This window comes from Theropithecus gelada, chromosome 8, assembly GCF_003255815.1.
Source record: "Theropithecus gelada isolate Dixy chromosome 8, Tgel_1.0, whole genome shotgun sequence".
Classification (NCBI taxonomy): domain Eukaryota; kingdom Metazoa; phylum Chordata; class Mammalia; order Primates; family Cercopithecidae; genus Theropithecus; species Theropithecus gelada.
In genome coordinates, this window is record NC_037676.1 from 102,858,642 (window position 1) to 102,875,857 (window position 17,216).

At 40.7% G+C, this 17,216-nt stretch overlaps 1 protein-coding gene and 1 pseudogene across 3 annotated transcripts in view; both read right to left on the reverse strand.

Moving 5' to 3' along the window:
- Positions 1-17,216, reverse strand: part of ANKRD46 (ankyrin repeat domain 46) — a 42,984-nt gene extending 25,768 nt beyond the window's left edge. The window contains exon 1 of one of the 2 annotated variants that reach the window (XM_025394642.1): positions 17,166-17,216. The gene's annotated coding sequence lies outside the window, so the exon portion shown is untranslated. The remainder of the gene's footprint in view (positions 1-17,165) is intronic. The other variant, XM_025394643.1, reaches the window with a different exon arrangement.
- LOC112630401 lies at positions 5,437-17,185 on the reverse strand (annotated as a pseudogene). The gene is made up of 2 exons (XR_003120866.1): positions 16,486-17,185; positions 5,437-6,449 (listed from the first exon to the last, which is right to left on the reverse strand). The product of XR_003120866.1 is annotated as a glyceraldehyde-3-phosphate dehydrogenase-like (transcript).

Genomic DNA, 17,216 nt, shown 5'->3' on the forward strand with positions numbered 1-17,216 from the left:
GGCATCAGCCACCGTGCCTGGCCTCAAGTAGTATCTTTATAGCAGTGTGAAAACAGACTAATACAGAGAATTAGTACCAGGATTGGGGCGCTGCCATAAAAATAACCTGAAAAAATGGAAGTGACTTTGGAACTGGGTAACAGGCAAAGGTTGGAACAGTTTGGGGGGCTCAGAAGATATGGGAAAGCCTGGAACTTCCTAGAGACTTGCTGAATGATTTTAACCAAAATGCTGATAGTGATATGGACAATGAAATCAAGGCTGAGGTGGTCTCAGAAAGAGATGAGGAACTTATTGGGAACTGGAGTAAAGGTCACTCATGCTATGCTTTAGTAAAAAGACCGGTGGCACTTTGCCCCTGCCCTAGAGATCTGTGGAACTTTGAACTTGAGAGATGATTTAGGGTATCTGGCAGAAGAAATTTCTAAGCAGCAAAGCATTAAAGATGGGGCCTGGATTTTTCTGAGTGTACAAATGTGTTCACAAAGAGATAATCTGCAATTGGAATTTATGCTTAAAAGGGAAGCAGAGCATAAAAGTTTGGAAATTTGCAGCCTGACTGGTAGAAAAGAAAACCCCATTTTCTGGGGAGAAACTCGAGCATGCTGCAAAAATTTGCCTAAGCAACAAGGAACAGAATGTTAATAGCCAAGAAAATGGGAAAAATTTCGCCAAGGCATGTCAGAGATCTTCATGGCAGCCCCTTCCATCACAGGCCAGAAAGCTTAGGAGGGAAAAATGGTTTTGTGGGCTGGGATCAGGCCCCTGCTGCTCTCTGCAGTCTCGGAATATGGTGTCCAGCGTCCCGGCTACTCCAGCTCCAGCCATGGCTAAAAGGGGCCAGACTACAGCTCAGACCATTGCTTCTGAGGGTGCGGGCCCCAAGCCTTGGCAGCTTCCATGTGGTGTTGGGCCTGCAGGTGTGCAGAAGACAAGAGTTGAGCTTTGGGAACCTCCACCTAGATTTCAGAGGACATATGGAAATGCCTGGATGTCCAGACGGAAGTCTGCTGCAGGGGCAGAACCCTTATAGAGAACCTCTGCTAGGGCAGTGTGGAAGGGAAATGTGGGGATGGAGCCCCCACACCGAGTCCCCACTGGGGCACTGCCTAGTGGAACTATGAGAAGAGGGCCACTGTCTCCAGACCACAGAAAAGTAGATCTAATGACAGCTTGCACCGTGCGTCTGGAAAAGCAACAGGCATTCAATGCCAGCCCATGAAAGCACCACAGGGGCTGTACCCTGCAGAGCCACAGGGGCAAAGCTGCCCAAGGCCATGGGAGCACACCCCTTGCATCAGCATACCCTGGGTGTGAGACATGGAGTTAAAAGAGATTTTGGAGTTTAAGATTTAATGACTGCGTGGCTGGGTTTCAGACTTGCATAGGGCCTGAGGCCCCTTTGTTTTGGCCAATTTCTCCCATTTGGAATGGGAGCATCTACCCAATGCCTGTGCGCCCATTGTATCTTGGAAGTAACTAACTTGCTTTTGATTTTACAGACTCATAGATGGAAGAGACTTGCCTTGTCTCAGATCAGACTTTGGACTTGGACTTTAGGTTAATGTTGGAATGAGTTAAGACTCTGGGGGACTATTGGGAAGGCATGATTGGTTTGAAATGTAAAAAGGACATATTTTGGAGGGGCCAGGGGCAGAACGATATGGTTTGGCTCTATGTCCCCACCCAAATCTCATCTCAAACTGTAATCCCCATATGTCGAGGGAGGGACCTGGTGGGAGGTGACTGGATCATAGGGGCGGTTTCCCTCATGCTGTTTCCATGATACTGAGGGAGTGCCCATGAGATTTGATGGTTTTAAAAGTGGCATTTTCTCTCCCTCTCCTGTCGTCATATAAGATGTGCCTTGCTTACCTTTTACCTTCCCCAGGGATTCTAAGTTTCCTGAGGCCTCTCCAGCCATGAGGAACTGTTAGTCAATTGAACTTCTTTTGTTTATAAGCTATTTAGAGCAGTGTGAAAACAGACTAATTCAAATGGCTTAAGCCTGGGAGCTTGAGGCTGCAGTAAGCTGTGATCATGCCACAGCACTCTAGCCTGGGCAACAGAGTAAGATCTTGTCTTAAAAAATAGAATAAAATAAAATAAAACCAGTACTCCATACATACACTCCAAAGACACTGCTCCAAAATTCTCTGCCGGTGGTAACAATACCTCCCTAGAAACCCTGTCTTCAAATCCTTGATGCTTTCTTTTCTCCTGACACTGAATCAGACACAAAGCCCTGTCAGTTCTTTCATTGTCTTGCAAATTCTTTTTCCATTTTATTGACACTGCCTTCACTCTTAATTTGTGCCCTAACAAACAATTTTATACATGAAGTTTTCCAGTATCTTCCTAACTGGTCTCTCAGTCTCATTCTCTCTTCTGTCACCCCCTAACCCCAGTCAATCGCATGAAGCTACCATGCTCATTTTTTCATCCCATGCTTTGTGAACATCACTTCCAAGCTAAAAGTATTTTTAGTAGCTCCCATGGCCCAAGCATGGCCTTCTACTTTAGTTATTCTCCATTTCCACTTTTGCCTCTCTACAATCCGTTCTCAATACAGGAAAAAAAAATCTTCCAAAAACACAAACCATTTCCTTACCTGAAATATGTCAATGGCAGCCCAATGCATTTAAAACAGCCAAAATCCTTAATAAAGGATAAATTATAAGGCTACAAAGCCCTGATAATTTTGTTCCTGCCTACTTCTCCAAATTCATCTTTAACCATTCCCTTTCTTGTTTTCTATACTCTACCCGTGATTGCCTCCTTTACATTCCCTGAAGCTCCTTCCTGCCTAAGGGGTGCACTTACTTCTCTTTCTGCTGGAATGTACTTCCCCTGGATGGAGAATCATTCAGGTCTCAGTTCAAATGTCACCTACTTCTCCCCACGTTACTTCTCACATCACCCTGCTTACTTTGTTCGTGTTTTCATTACAATCTATAATTTTCTTATTTATGTGCTTAATCATGATGTACACATCTCCCCAGTTTGAAAGTAAACTCTGAGTGCATGAGTTTGTCTTGTTCTGCACTATCCACAGTATTTCACATTACCTATTACACACTGAGTGCTCAACCTGTATCTTTTCTGTTAAGTGAATGTATGGTCCAAACACAAAATATGCATTCAAACAAGTCTTTCAGTGGAGTCTGGAAGTCAGTATAAATGCTTATATGATGACAATGAAAATGAAGGAATTGGCAGGGCGCGGTGGCTCACGTCTGTAATCCCAGTACTTTGGGAGGCTGAGGCGGGTGGATCACGAGGTCAGGAGATCGAGACCACCCTGGCTAACATGGTGAAACCCCGTCTCTACTAAAAATACAAAAAATTAGCCGGGTATGGTGGCAGGTGCCTGTAGTCCCAGCTACTGGGGAGGCTGAGGCAGGAGAATGGCATAAACCCAGGAGGCGGAGCTTGCAATGAGCTGAGATCGTGCCACTGCACTCCAGCCTGGGGGACAGAGCGAGACTCCATCTCAAAAATTAAAAAAAAGAAAGAAAATGAAGGCATTCACTGAAGGTACCCAAAAAATATAACTAAACTAAAAATGTATGACAAAAATTGGGTACCAATAAAATTGATATCACATTTAAAAAGAAATCATGTTCACATGACTACTTCTTGAACATCTTTTAATGTCCGAGAAATAGGAGTATTTAGAAATAATAAACATTTGTTGACTCTTCCCATAAGCAGGTACATATTAGATAGAAATGCAATATGATATACACCTATTTATGTATCCACAAAAATTTTTAGAAATAAGAAATTTTTTTAAATTAAAAACAAATTTTAAAGATCTACTCAGAAATGAAAAAAAAAGAAAGAAAGAAATGCAATAGCAATATGAAAGCAAAACAATAGTTTGGGTATTTCACACTTATTTTACATAATATGGAACATTAGCATTAATGCTGGTTATTTTTTTTTTTTAATTCAGATTTTTTTTTTAAACAGATGGTGTCTCACTATGCTGCCCAGGCTGGCCTCAAACTCCTGGGCTCAAGTGATCCTCCTGCCTTAACCTCCCAAAGTGCTAGGACTACAAGTGTGAGCCACTGTGCCCAGCCTGGAATGTTTTAACAAGTTAAATATTCAACACATTTGAAGTAAAAAACAACATTTCAGAACATTAAAAACCCATAAATGTATAAAAATACAAGTGTTAAACATATATTGCCATTCTAATATAAATTAGGAAAAGAATAAAGTGAAACATTTTAAAAGAAGCCATATAAAAATGGGGAAAATTTAAATAATCACCAAAAAATTGAGAATAACATTCTGATTTCTTCAAAAGCACAATTCTGCAAAAAAAATTTTTAAAAAAACTGCATTACTAGTATCACGACTGAGCTGTGAACATATCTTTCATTATTTATCTTTTTAAAAATGGTCTTTATTTTTTAGATCAGTTTTGGGTTCACAGCAACACTGAGCAGATTTCCCATATCCCCCACCCTGCCACCACCAGAGGGTACATCTGTTATGACTGATGATCCTACACTAACACATCATTATCACCCAGAGTCCATAGTTACATTAGGTGAACCCTAATGTAAACTATGGGTTTAGACAAATGTATAATGGGTTTAGACAAATGTATATGGGTTTAGACAAATGTATAATGACATGTATTCATCATTATAGTATCATGCAGATTAGGTTCACTGCCCTAAAAATCTTCGGGGCTCTGCCTATGCATCCCTCCCTTTACCCAACCCCTGATATTTTTATTGTCTCTATCATTTTGCCTTTTCCAGAATGTCATATAATGGAAATCATACAGTATGTAGCTGTTTCAGATTGGCTTCTTTCCCTCGTAATATGTATTAAGTTTCCTGTATCTTTTCACGGCTTCATAGCTTCTCTTTATGACTGCATAATATACCATTCTTTGTATGTATTACAGTTTATCTGTTCACCTACTGAAGGACATCTTGGTTGCTTCCATGTTCTGGCAATTATGAATAAGGCTGATGTGAACATCCACATGCAGGTTTCTGTGTGGACAGTTTTTCACTCCTTTGGCTAAATACCAAGGAATGTAATTGCTGGATGGTAAGAGCATGTTTAGTTTTTTTAAGAAACCACCAAATTGTCTCCCAAAGTGGCTGTACCATTTTGCATTCCCACTAGCAATGAATAAGAGTTCCTGTTAATCCACATTCTCACCAGCATTTGGTGGTGGTGTCAGCATTCTAGATTTTAGCCATTTTAGTAAGTGTGTAGTGGGATCTCACTGTTTTAATTTGCATTTCCCTGATGACATATGACGTGGAGCATCTTTTTCATATGTTTATTTGCCATGTGTATATCTTCTGTGATGAGGTGTCCATTAAGATCTTTGGCTTATTTTTAAAATCAGGTTGTTCATTTTCTTTCTTTCTGTCTTTTTTTTTTTTTTTTTTTTTTTTTTGAGTACAGGGGACTTCATTGATGGTACACGACAAGGTAGAGCTTTGTGGGGTCTGCATGGAAATTGTGAGGAGGGGAGATTCCAAGTGTGGTGGGGGACTGAGCGTGACAGGGACTCCCCAGAAGCTGAAGGTCTCTCTCTTCCTCTTGTGTTCTCACTGGGGCTGGCTGTCGAGGAGTCTTACTCCTTGGAGGCCATATGGGCCACCACCCTGTTGCTGTAGCCAAATTCATTGTTGTATGAGGAAATGATCTTGACAAAGTGGTCACTGAGGGCAATGCCAGCCCCAGCACTGAAAGTGGAAAAGTGGGTGTCACTGTTCAAGTCAGAGGAAACAACCTGGTGTTCAGCGTAGCCCAGGATGCCCTTGAGGGGCCCTCCAACGCCTGCTTCACCACCTCTTTGATGTCATCATATTTGGCAGGTTTCTCCAGATGGCAGGTCAGGTCCACAACCAAGACATTTGCAGAAGGGAACATGGAAGGCCATGTCAGTGAGCTCCCTGTTCCGCTCGGGGATGGCCTTGCCTACAGTCTTGGCAGCACCAGTAGATACAGGGATGATGTTCTGGAGAGCCCCACAGACATCATGCCACAGTTTCCCACGGAGACCATCCACAGTCTTCTGGGTCACGAGTCCTTCCACAATGCCAGAGTTGTCATGGATGGGCTTGGTCAGTGGGATTAAGCAGTTGGTAGTACAGGAGGCATTGCTGATGATCTTGAGGCTGTTTTCATACTTCTCATGGATCATGCCCATTATGAACATGGGGGCATCAGCAGAGGGGGTAGAGATAATGACCCTTTTGGCTCCCCTGTTACATAAGCCCCGGCCGAGATTCTCCACGGTCATGAAGATGCCAGTGGACTCCACAGCGTACTCAGCGTCAGCATCACCCCATTTGATTTTGGTGGGATCTTGCTCCTGGAAGATGGTGATGGGATTTCCATTAATGACAAGCTTCCCATTCTCAGCCTTGACGGTGCAGTGGGATTTGCCATGGGTAGAAATACTGGAAGATGTTGACCATGTAGTTGAGGTCAATGAAGGGTCACTGATGGCGACAATATCCACTTTACTAGAGTTAAAAGCAGCCCTGGTGACCAGGTGCTCAATATGGCCAAATCTATTTACTCTGGCCTTCTTCACCTTCACCATGGTGTCTTACAGACATGGCTTTGAGAAGAGGATGGTGAGCACTGAGCAACCCCGGCCAGCGCCCATACCCACCTTTTTGTTGAGTTTTAAGAGTTCTTTGTGTATTTTGGATAACAGCCTTTATCATATATGTCTTTTGAAAACATTTTGGGCTGGGTGCAGTGGCTCACACCTGTAATCCCAGCACTTTGGGAGACCGAGGTGGGCGGATCACCTGAGGTCAGGAGTTCGAGACCAGCCTGGCCAACATGGTGAAACCCCATCTCTACTAAAAATACAAAAATTAGCCGGGCATGGTGGTGTACATCTGTAATTCCAGGAATTCAGGAGGCTGAGGCAGGAGAGGAGGTTGCAGTGAGCCAATATCGCACCACTGCACTCCAGCCTGGGTGACAGAGTGAGACTCCGTCTCAAAAAAAAAAAAAAGAAAACATTTCTCCCAGTCTGTGCCTTTTATTTTTATTCTCTTAATAGTGTCTCTGCAGAGAATTTTAATTTTAATGAAGTCCAACTATCAATTCTTTCATACTGTACAATTTCAATTAAGTGACACTCTGGGAAGGACAAAATTAAAGAGACAGTAAAAATATCCATGGTTTGGGGTTAGAAAGGAGGGAGAAAAGAACAGGCAGGGCACAGACGATTTTTAGGGCAGTGAACCTAATCTGTATGATACTATAATATGGATACATGTCATTATAAATTTGTCCAAACACACAGAAAATGTAACACTGAGTGAACCCTAATCATGAAAGAAATCATGCCTTTGGTGTCGTATCTAAAAAGTCATCACCAAACGCAAGGTCATCTGGATTTTCTCCTATGTTATCTTCTAGGAGTTTTATAGTTCTGTGTTTTACATTTAGGTCTGTGATCCACTTTCAGTTCATTTTTACGACGGATGTAAAGTCTGTGTCGAGATCAAAATTTTTTGCATGTAAATGTCCAGTTGTTCCAGCATCATTTATTGAAAAACTATTTTTCTCCATTGTATCCTTTGCTTTTTTGTCAAAGATCAGCTGACTATATTTATGTAGGTCTATTTGTAGGCTTTCTATTTGGTTCCATTACCATAGCTTCCCAGTAAATCCTGAAGGTGGGTAGTGTCAGTCTTCCAACTTTGCTCTCTTCCAATCTTGTGTTGGTTATTCTGGGTCTTTTGCCTTTCCACATAATCTTTATAATCAGTTTGTCAATATCCACAAAACAACTTGCTGGGATTTTGACTGGGATTGATTAGGTTGGGAAAAAGTGACATCTTGACAATACTGAGTCTTTCTATACACAAGCCTGGAATATCTCTCCATTAGTTTAGTTCTTCTTTGATTTCTTTAATCAGTTTTGTAGTTTTCCTCCTATAGTCTAATGCATATTTTGTTAGATTGCTTTTGGAGGGTGCTAATGTAAACAGTATTGTGTTTTTAATTACAAATTCTACTTGTTCATTGCTGTTATATAGGAAAGCAATTAATTTTTGCCTATTACCTTTGTATCCTGCATTCTTGCTATAATTGTTTATTAGTTCCAGGAGGGGTTTTGTCAGTTTATTCAGATTTTCTACATAGATGATCATGTCATCTGCAAATAAAGGTAGTTTTATTTCTTTATTCCCAATCTGTATAACTTTTATTTATTTTACTTTATGTTTTGAGATGGAGTCTCATGCTGTCACCCCGGCTGGAGTTTAGTGGTGCAATCTTGGCTCACTGCAACCTCTGCTTCCTGGGCTCAAGCGATTCTCCTGCCTCAGAATCCCAAGTAGCTGGGATTACAGGCGTGAGCCACTGCGCCCAGCCTGTGTGATTTTTCTTTTCTTTTCTTACTGCATTAGCTAGGACTTCCAATATGACATTGAAAAGCAGTGGTGAAAAGGAACATCACTGCTTTGTTCCTCATCTCAGTGAGAAACCTCCAAGTTTCTCACCATTAGGTATATTAGCTGTAGGGTTTTTGAAGATCTTTTTTTTTATTGAGTTAAGGAAGTTCTCCTTTATTTGTAGTTTACTGAGAGTTTTTTCGTAATCATAAACAGGTTTTAGATTTTATTAAATGCTTTTCTTACATCTACTTATAGTATCATGTGATTTTTCTTCTTTAGCCTAATGAATGTGACGAATTACATTAACTGATTTTCAAATGTTGAAGCAGCCTGGCATATCTGGGATAAATTCCACTTGGTGAGGATGCTAAGTATTTTTGTACATTGTTAGATCTGATTTGCTAATATTTTGTTGAGGATTTTTGCATCTTTGTTCATGAGAAATATTGGTCTATAGTTTTATTTTCCTGTAATGTCTTTGGTTTTGGTATTAGGGGAATGTTGGCCTCATTGAATGAGTTAAGAAGTATTGCCTCCGCTTCTATCCTCTGAAAGAGGTTGTAGGCAGTTGGTATAACTTCTTCCTTACATGTGTGGTAGAATTCACCAGTGAACCCACCTGGGCCTGATCCTGTTTTAGGAGGTTATGCATTCTTTATTAAATTTCTCTAATGAATGAATATACGCCTATTCCGATGGTTTATTTCTTTCTGTGTGAATTTTGGTAGCTTGTGCTTTTCAAATAATTGGTGAATTTCATCTAGGTTATCAAATTTGTGGGCAGAGAGTTGTTCGTAGTATTCCTTTATTATCCTTTTAATGTCCATGGGATCTCTAGTGATGTCCTCTCTCATTTCTGATATTAGTAATATATGTCCTCTCTTTTCTTAGTGTGGCTGGAGGCTTATTAATTTTACTGGTCTTTTCAAAGAACCAACTTTTGGTTTCCCTGATTTTCTCTATTGATTTCTCTTTCAGTTTTATTAATTTATGCTCTAATTCTTATTTCTTTTCTTCTGCTTACTTTGGGTTTAATTTGCTCTTCTTTTTCTAGTTTCACAAGGTGGAAGCTTTAGATGGTTGATTTTGGATATTTCTTCTTTTCCAATATATACATTCAATGCTATAAATTTTCCTCTAAGCACTGCTTTTGCTGTATCCCACAAATGTCAGGCTATGTTTTCACTTTCATTTAGTTCAAAATATTTATTAATTTCTCTAGAGATTTCTTCATTGACTTACGTTATTTAGAAATGTGTTATTTAATTTCTAAGTATTCAGTGATTTTCCAGCTATCTTTCTGTTATCAAATTCTAATTCAATTCCTTTTGGTCTGAGATCAGATATTGGATGATTTCTATTTTGGCCAATTCCAAAACAGCTACAGCCTCACTCATTACTTTGTGCTTGTACTCTATAGAGATGGTTAACCTATTTACTATTCTGACTATACTTTGGGGCTTTTTTTTTTCTCATCAGTTATTGCCAGGTGCCCAAACATGAATTTAATATATTACTTTGAGTGAAAATCAACTATGTGTTTTTAATTTCCTCAGATGTCCACGGCCTACCTAGACTCCATTCCCACCTGTTCCGCTGATACTCAGCTCTACTACTCTTCACTGCTCATATGCTCTGGAGGGGTCAGTCTTCATTATCTAAAGCCATGTAACAGATCACATTCCCCCAGCTATTGTGGTTTATTTAAAGGTGAGCAAGTGACCAGTGCAATAAAAACTCTTTGCTTGGAATGCCAGAGAAATACATTCACTTTATTTTTCTAAAAATATGGTGTGTAAATGAGATATCTAAAACTGCTTTTGTCATTTTGATATATATTTCATAGATAGCAAGTATACAGAGTGAGGCAGAACCGATAAACAGGGCCAAGCCTTGGGCTTTTCATATTACAGGTATCAAGAAAGGATCTTTTTAAGACAGTTTAAATTAGGTTTTCTGTTACTTAGAACAAAATATCTAAATGACACAGAATCTGAAGTGGTCATTACTATTTGATTTCCACTCTTATCTGTTTCTGTCATTGCTTCTTAAAAAAGGAAAAAAATACTGTTTGTAGTACATGTTTCAGCAAAAGACAAAGGTCAAAGGAAGGGTGAAGTACACTGATATTTAACTCCCTTTGAGAAGGAGTTGAATTAAGGCCTAAGAAATCTCATGTTCAGCACAGGAGATTGAACACTGACTGAGAACTTGGTAAATTCTAGGAAATAACCAAGGAGATAACCTGAAGAACAAGCTGAAAGGATATTCTTAATAAACAAGTGAAATAAAAATAAGCCTATTGTGGGAAAACTCTTTTATAAGCAATCCACAGTTTCTGTTGTGTTTAAAAAAAAAAATCAGCATTAACAGTCAATGGGCAAAATACAGCCAAAAGACTGAGGAGAGGGCAGAGGGGCAGATTTAAATTAAAGTAGCAGCACTGCTGGGCTAATGGAAAAAAGATGACTGATAGTAGGACTAAAACTGCCACCAAAGTTAAAATGCCTATATAAGTTGTTTCAACAAAGTCACACTCATAACATTTTTGTTTTTGTAATTAAACTTAGGCAGGTTGGGCTCGGTGGCTCATGCCTGTAATCCTAGCACTTTGGGAGGCCCCAGTAGATCACTTGAGGTCAGGAGTTTGAGACCAGCCTGGCCAATATAGTCAAACCCCGTCTCCACCAAAAATACAAAACTTAGCTGGGTGTGATGGCATGTGCCTGCAGTCGCAGCTACTTGGGAGGTTGAGACAGGAGAATTGCTTCAACCCAGGAAGCAGAGGCTACAGTGAGCTGAGGTTGCACCACTGCACTCCAGCCTGGGAGACAGGCAAAATTCCACCTCAAAAACAAACAAACAAACAAAAAACAAAAAAACTTAAGTGAACCAAAAAAAGGCATCATAATGTAATAAAAGAAAATACAGGTTATTTAGCTAGTTTTCATATGTTTAGTTTAAAAAATAAAATACAGTGGAGTATCGAATGTCATAAAGACCCAATATGGAAAGGTAGCTAAATAAACCATTTGTGCTCTTACATTTGTTTCTGATTTACTTGGTACCATACCTAAATAATATTGTGCACAAATCTTTTAATTGATTGTATTCAGAAATTTATTAAAAGTACCACTTACTAGTTTATTAAATGCATGCAAGTATCTGTATATGATTTCTTTGGCATATGTGTGTTTAAGGCAACATGAGAGAGAGCTAGAGACAGGAAAGCTGTCCATTTTAAAATCAAATTGGTGTATATCTCCTGTTTATTCAACATGTTTTGGCCTTGGAATTGTTTCTCTAATAATGTACTGGCAAGTCAGACATTAAGTTATTTAAGGTATCTAAACACTGATTTGGTGGAAGTGCTAACAATCCTTGTGAACAAAGATAAGCTTCAGAAAAACCGAACAGCACTAAAAAAAAGTATCTACTTTGGAAAATAATGATCCTTTGTAATTGATTTTGGTTTTAGATATAAAGTTTACATTGGTAATTTCTAATGTCTGTTTACCAGTTTAATTTTAAAAAGTACTTGGCTGGGTGCAGTGACTCACACCTGTAGTCCCAGCACTTTTGGAAATCTGGAGCAAGAGGATCACTTGAGCTTAAGGATTCCAGACCAGCCTGGGCAACATAGTGTGAAACCCCATCTCTACAAAAACATTTAAAAATAAACCTTGCATGGTGGTGCGTGCCTGTTGTCCCAGGTACTCGAGGCTAAGGCAGGAGGATCACTCAAGCCCAGGAGGTGGAGGGTGCATTCAGCCATGATTGTGCCACTGCACTCCAGCCTGGGCAACAGAGCAAAGCCCTGTCTCAAAAAAAACACAAGGAAAAAAAAAAAAGTACTTAGCCAGGCACAGTGGCTCATGCCTGTAATCCCAGCACTTTGAGAGGCTGAGGTAGATCACTTGAGGTCAGGAGTTAGAGACCAGCCTGGCCAACATGGTGAAATCTCATCTCTACTAAAAATACAAAAATTAGCCGGTGTGGCGGTGTGTGCCTGTGGTCCCAGCTACTCAGGAGGCTGAGGCAGAAGAATCGTTTCATGCAGTGAGCCAAGATTGTGCCACTGCATTCCAACCTGGGTGACAGAGTGAAACTCCACGTCCAAAAAAAAAAAAAAAAAAAATACTTTCACAAAGATATAACCATAAACTTAAGTTTTAATAATACTGAAAGTTATTTTAAATAGAAATCTTTTACAAACATCACAATAGTGTTTTTTATAGAATGCCTAGACAAAACCCAATTCTCTATTTTCCTTATAGGAAATCTAGAGAAAATCTTCAGTAGAATGGTACTAGTATGACAAATTCAAAATTATAGTCTCAAAAGTTCTTTCATTTTTAAAGGATAAAAAAAAAAAAACAAAAGAAAGTCAACATGGAGTCAGTGAAAAAATTCTACACCAGAAGCAAAGAGGTGCACTAGATCTACATGAAGAAAAGCACACCACTGAGAATTATTTACCATAAGAAAATGAAAAAAATCCAGAAAAATATGGTGCTCTCAGGGACATACAAAAAATTAAGAACTCAGGGTGCAGGAAAAACAGTATTGGAGAAGATTGGGACTTAAAAAAAAGACTAAGTTAAATAAAAACACAACAGAAATTTAAAATCCAAATTGCAAGCAGTAAGGAAATCAGTGATGGAAGGGCCTAACTTAAGAAGCTATGCAAAAGAAAAAAGTTAGAAAGGATGTGTGAGATGACAGCAATGGGAACAAGAAAGGAAAGCCAACCAATGAAAAATTCCTGGAGAAAAAAACAAGAAGAAAACAAAAGGCACCAACTTAATATTTTCCTCAGCTAAAAAGAAAAAAAGATTTCAATGTATAAAGGACCTGTCACCTTTTAGATAAAATTATTGGATTTAAAAAATCAGTAGCTATAACCCTAAACTTTGAAATATTTTAATCATTTTACATCTACAATGCAACAGATGGCTGTATTTGCTATGGAAAAGGCACATGTGTTCAGTCAGGATGGTGTAAATCTGGTATTTTACTGCATACCTTGATTATTTTGTATTTGGGTTTGGACATTAACTTGCTGAGGGCAGAAACAAGAACCTGAACTCATGTCTTAAGGTTAAAATTGCATTCTTTTTATACACTTACTACCTTTTGAAACTATGCAGTGGCTCAATCATGGCTCACTGAAGCCTCAATCTCCCAGGCCCATGAGATGCTTCCACCTCAGCCTTCCAAGTAGCTGGGACCACAGCTGTGTGCTACCACGCCCAATTAATTTTTAAATTTTTTGTAGAGATGAGCTCTCCCTATGTTGTCCAGGCTGGTCTCGAACTCCTGAGATCCTCCCATCTCAGCCTCCCAAAGCATTGCGAATACAGGTATGAGCCACTGCGCCCAGCTCCCCCAAGCATTTTTATGGGCTCTGAAATGTACCATGTAAAAAGGACAAGCTTTACTGGTTTAGAAAGTTAAGTATACATTATTATTATGATTAGCAGTAGGATAGCTATTTTATTTCCACCAGTCATTGATAAAACAATTCAAGTGTAGTAGGTATTAATCAGTAGCTTAAGTTAGAAATAAAAATTTATTATGGGAATGACTACAGTACTTTCAAATAACCGACATATGAAAAATTTACAGCTAACCTCTTCCAAAGAGCTGCCCATACTGCAGTCTCCAATTCCTTTCCTCCTGTTGTCTCCTGAAACCACACCAATCAGGTTTTCTTCCTCACTATTCTCCTGAAAATGCTCTTGCAAGGTTACCAAGGACCTTCCTATTACTAAATCCAATGGTCATCTCCTCATCTTGTCAATCAGCAGGAGGTGACACAGTTGGCCACTTTCTCCCTGAAATACTCTTTACTTGGCCTTCAGTACTCCATACTAGGCCCCTTTCCCTCCTACCTTCAAAAGCCTCTCCTCTGTAGTCTCCTTTGTAATTATTCATCTCTCCAATATCTGAATGTGGAAAGCCCTAGGGCTCAATTCTCATTTCCTTACACTAGATCTCATAGGCTCATGGCTTTAAATACCACCCCCCTTCCATGCAGGGGTGGCCAATCTTTTGGCTTTCCTGGGCCACAGTGGAAGAACAACTGTCTTGGGCCACACATATAACGATAGCCGATGAGCTTAAAAAGAATGCAAACAATCTCATAATGCTTTAAGAAAGTTTACAAATTTGGGTTGCACAAGCTTGCATTAGTGACTCCCAAACCTCTATTTCCAGTTGGACCTTTCTCTTCAACTCCCGTCTCTATAACTCCACTTGAACAGGCATCTCAAACCTGACTAAAACTGGCTCCACCTACCTTCACATTCAGTCTTCTCCATCTCAGTACACTGTAACTAAAGCCTTCCAATAGCTCAGGCCAAAGGCCACAGAGTCATGCTTCACCCTTTCTCTCATAAGCACATCCAAACCATAAGCAAATCCTATCAGCAATATTCAGAATACGACAGCTTCTTACTGCCTTTCTTACTACCCACCTGGTCTAAGCCACCATTCTCTCTGGCTTCCATTACTGCATCAACCTAACAGGTTGCCCGCTTCCATCCTTGCCCTTACAGTCAACTCTGAACACAGCAGCCAGAATGATCCTTTAAAAATCCCCTCACTCCTCTGCTCAAAACCCTCCAACCACCTCCCTTCTTACTCAAAGTAAAAGCAAAAGTCCTTACCCAGGCCCATTAGCTCTCTGACCTTGTCTCACCCTCCTTCCCATCGGGTGCTCAAATCTACTGGCCCCCTTGCTCTTCCTCCAACAAGACTGACAGGTTCTGGGCTTTTGCCCTTGCTTCGTATGCTCTTTCCCGAGACAGCTGCACGGCGGTCCCCAATGCCTTCAGTTTTGCTTGAGTCTTTTCCATGGCACCAGTCCTTATTTTAAAACTGCACCTGTTCCTGCCTTGGTGCTTCCTATCCCCCTTTGCTACTTTATTTTTCTTCTTAGTAACTGTTACCAGCTAACTGCAGATACATTAACTTTCACAAACTCTGTTTATTGTCCCCAACCCCACCTTCCCCCAGTGACATGTTAGCTCCTGGAAGACAAGGACTTCATTTGTTCACTCTCACATCCCAAGTGCTTAGAACAGAGCCTGGCCATAGAAGGCACTCAATATATGCTTGCTACATGGATGCCGAATATGCAAATTCTTAAATCTATAATAGGTAAGGCTGAGAAGTTTGGGACTATAAAGCCCAACTTCTTTCCACAATGGGAAATACAATTTCCCTTTTGACAAAGAACTGTGAGAATCCCTTGTTTTCCATAGTAAGTAACACAATTTACTCTAAATAACATGCCAAAAATTCCTTATCACTTCACAGCCTCTCTCCAATGCCTTTCCTGTATTCTGTAAAATATTAACTATCATCAAAAAATATTTGATTTCCCTCTGGTACTGCTATCATAATATTGCAAAGGCAAAGTGAACTCATTAAAAATGGTATGGAAACATAAATAATGAAGAAATGTAATAAAGTGTGTTAACAACCAAACAAATTCATCTCGATTTCAAATCAAATTGTACTGGCACAGTGAGAACCCCAGTCCAAGTTTAACTTTATTATCACTATAGTCCTTAATGAGCTAACATTTTTCTTATTAAACTCCTTTTAAACTAAAAAGGAGTTCATATAGGACTCCTGCATATAGCCATGAAAACTAAGCCTCAGAGAAAACTGTTCAGGCTACAAATCTAATTGATAAAACTCTTAGCACTACATGTCTGGCTAGATAACAGACGCAGGGATACTGAGGTAAGGAAGATGAGACCAAATCTCGCTCAGCCTTTGCTAGCTGTCTGACCTTGGACAAGTCAGACTCTCGGTGCCTCAGTTTCCCTATCTGTATAATGGAAAAGGTACCTGATAGGGTTGCTTCAAGGATTAAAGGTACTAGGTATTTAAAGCAACGGCACCGTGTCTGACATAAAATAAGCACTGAAAATAGCTATTACTAGAGCATAAAAATAATCCCCACACCACTCATATCACAGCTCTTTAAGAGGCTCCTAGGTACCACCGTCATTTTTTAAAGATTGAGAAGTGTTACTATTCAATGGCATATTTTTACTTTATTACGTTCTGTAGCCAATTCCGAATACCGTGGAACGTTTTAAAAAACAGATTTTTTTTTTTTTTGAGGTACTTTTGGGAAAACCTCAGAGAGAACGATCTGCTTTTTAGCATTGCACGCCAATTCAGAAAGGAAGTTTGCGATTACCCGAGCCCTAAGAGGAAGGTGTGCAAATCCTGCCTTTTAACACGGGCACCCCGTGTTAAATGTGCCATTCTGGAGAGCTCACTCACACCCCAACAGCTTGTCCCGGCGCCTGAACTGTGCGCTCCTCCAAGCACACACCGCGAAAGCACCGTCTCGCCCCGGCCGAGCGGCTGGACTTGCAGCGGGGCTTCCGCGCTCACCCCCAGATTAACCGCGAGCCAGCGCTGCCCGCGCCGCCGAGGGGTTCCCCAGACCACAGCCCTAACCCACAAGCGCAAACGAGAAGCCTCGCAGGCCTCTTCCCGGCCCTCTTGAACACACAGACCGCGAAGAAGCCATCACGGACCCGCGGTCGCTTCCTCGGCCCGGCTCCCTCCAGTCGCCGCGGAAGGTGCGGGGAGCCGGGGCACCCTCGCCCCTCAGGGCCCTCGGCCAGGCCTACTGGACCTCCAGTGCCACAGGGACGGTGCAAGAGGTATCAAGTGGCTCTCGCCCAGGCTCTGTCTGCCCATGGGCCCCGGGCCAGTTACCTGCGACTCCAACGAGCGGCGGCGACGGGCGGAGGGGAGGGGCCAGACGGG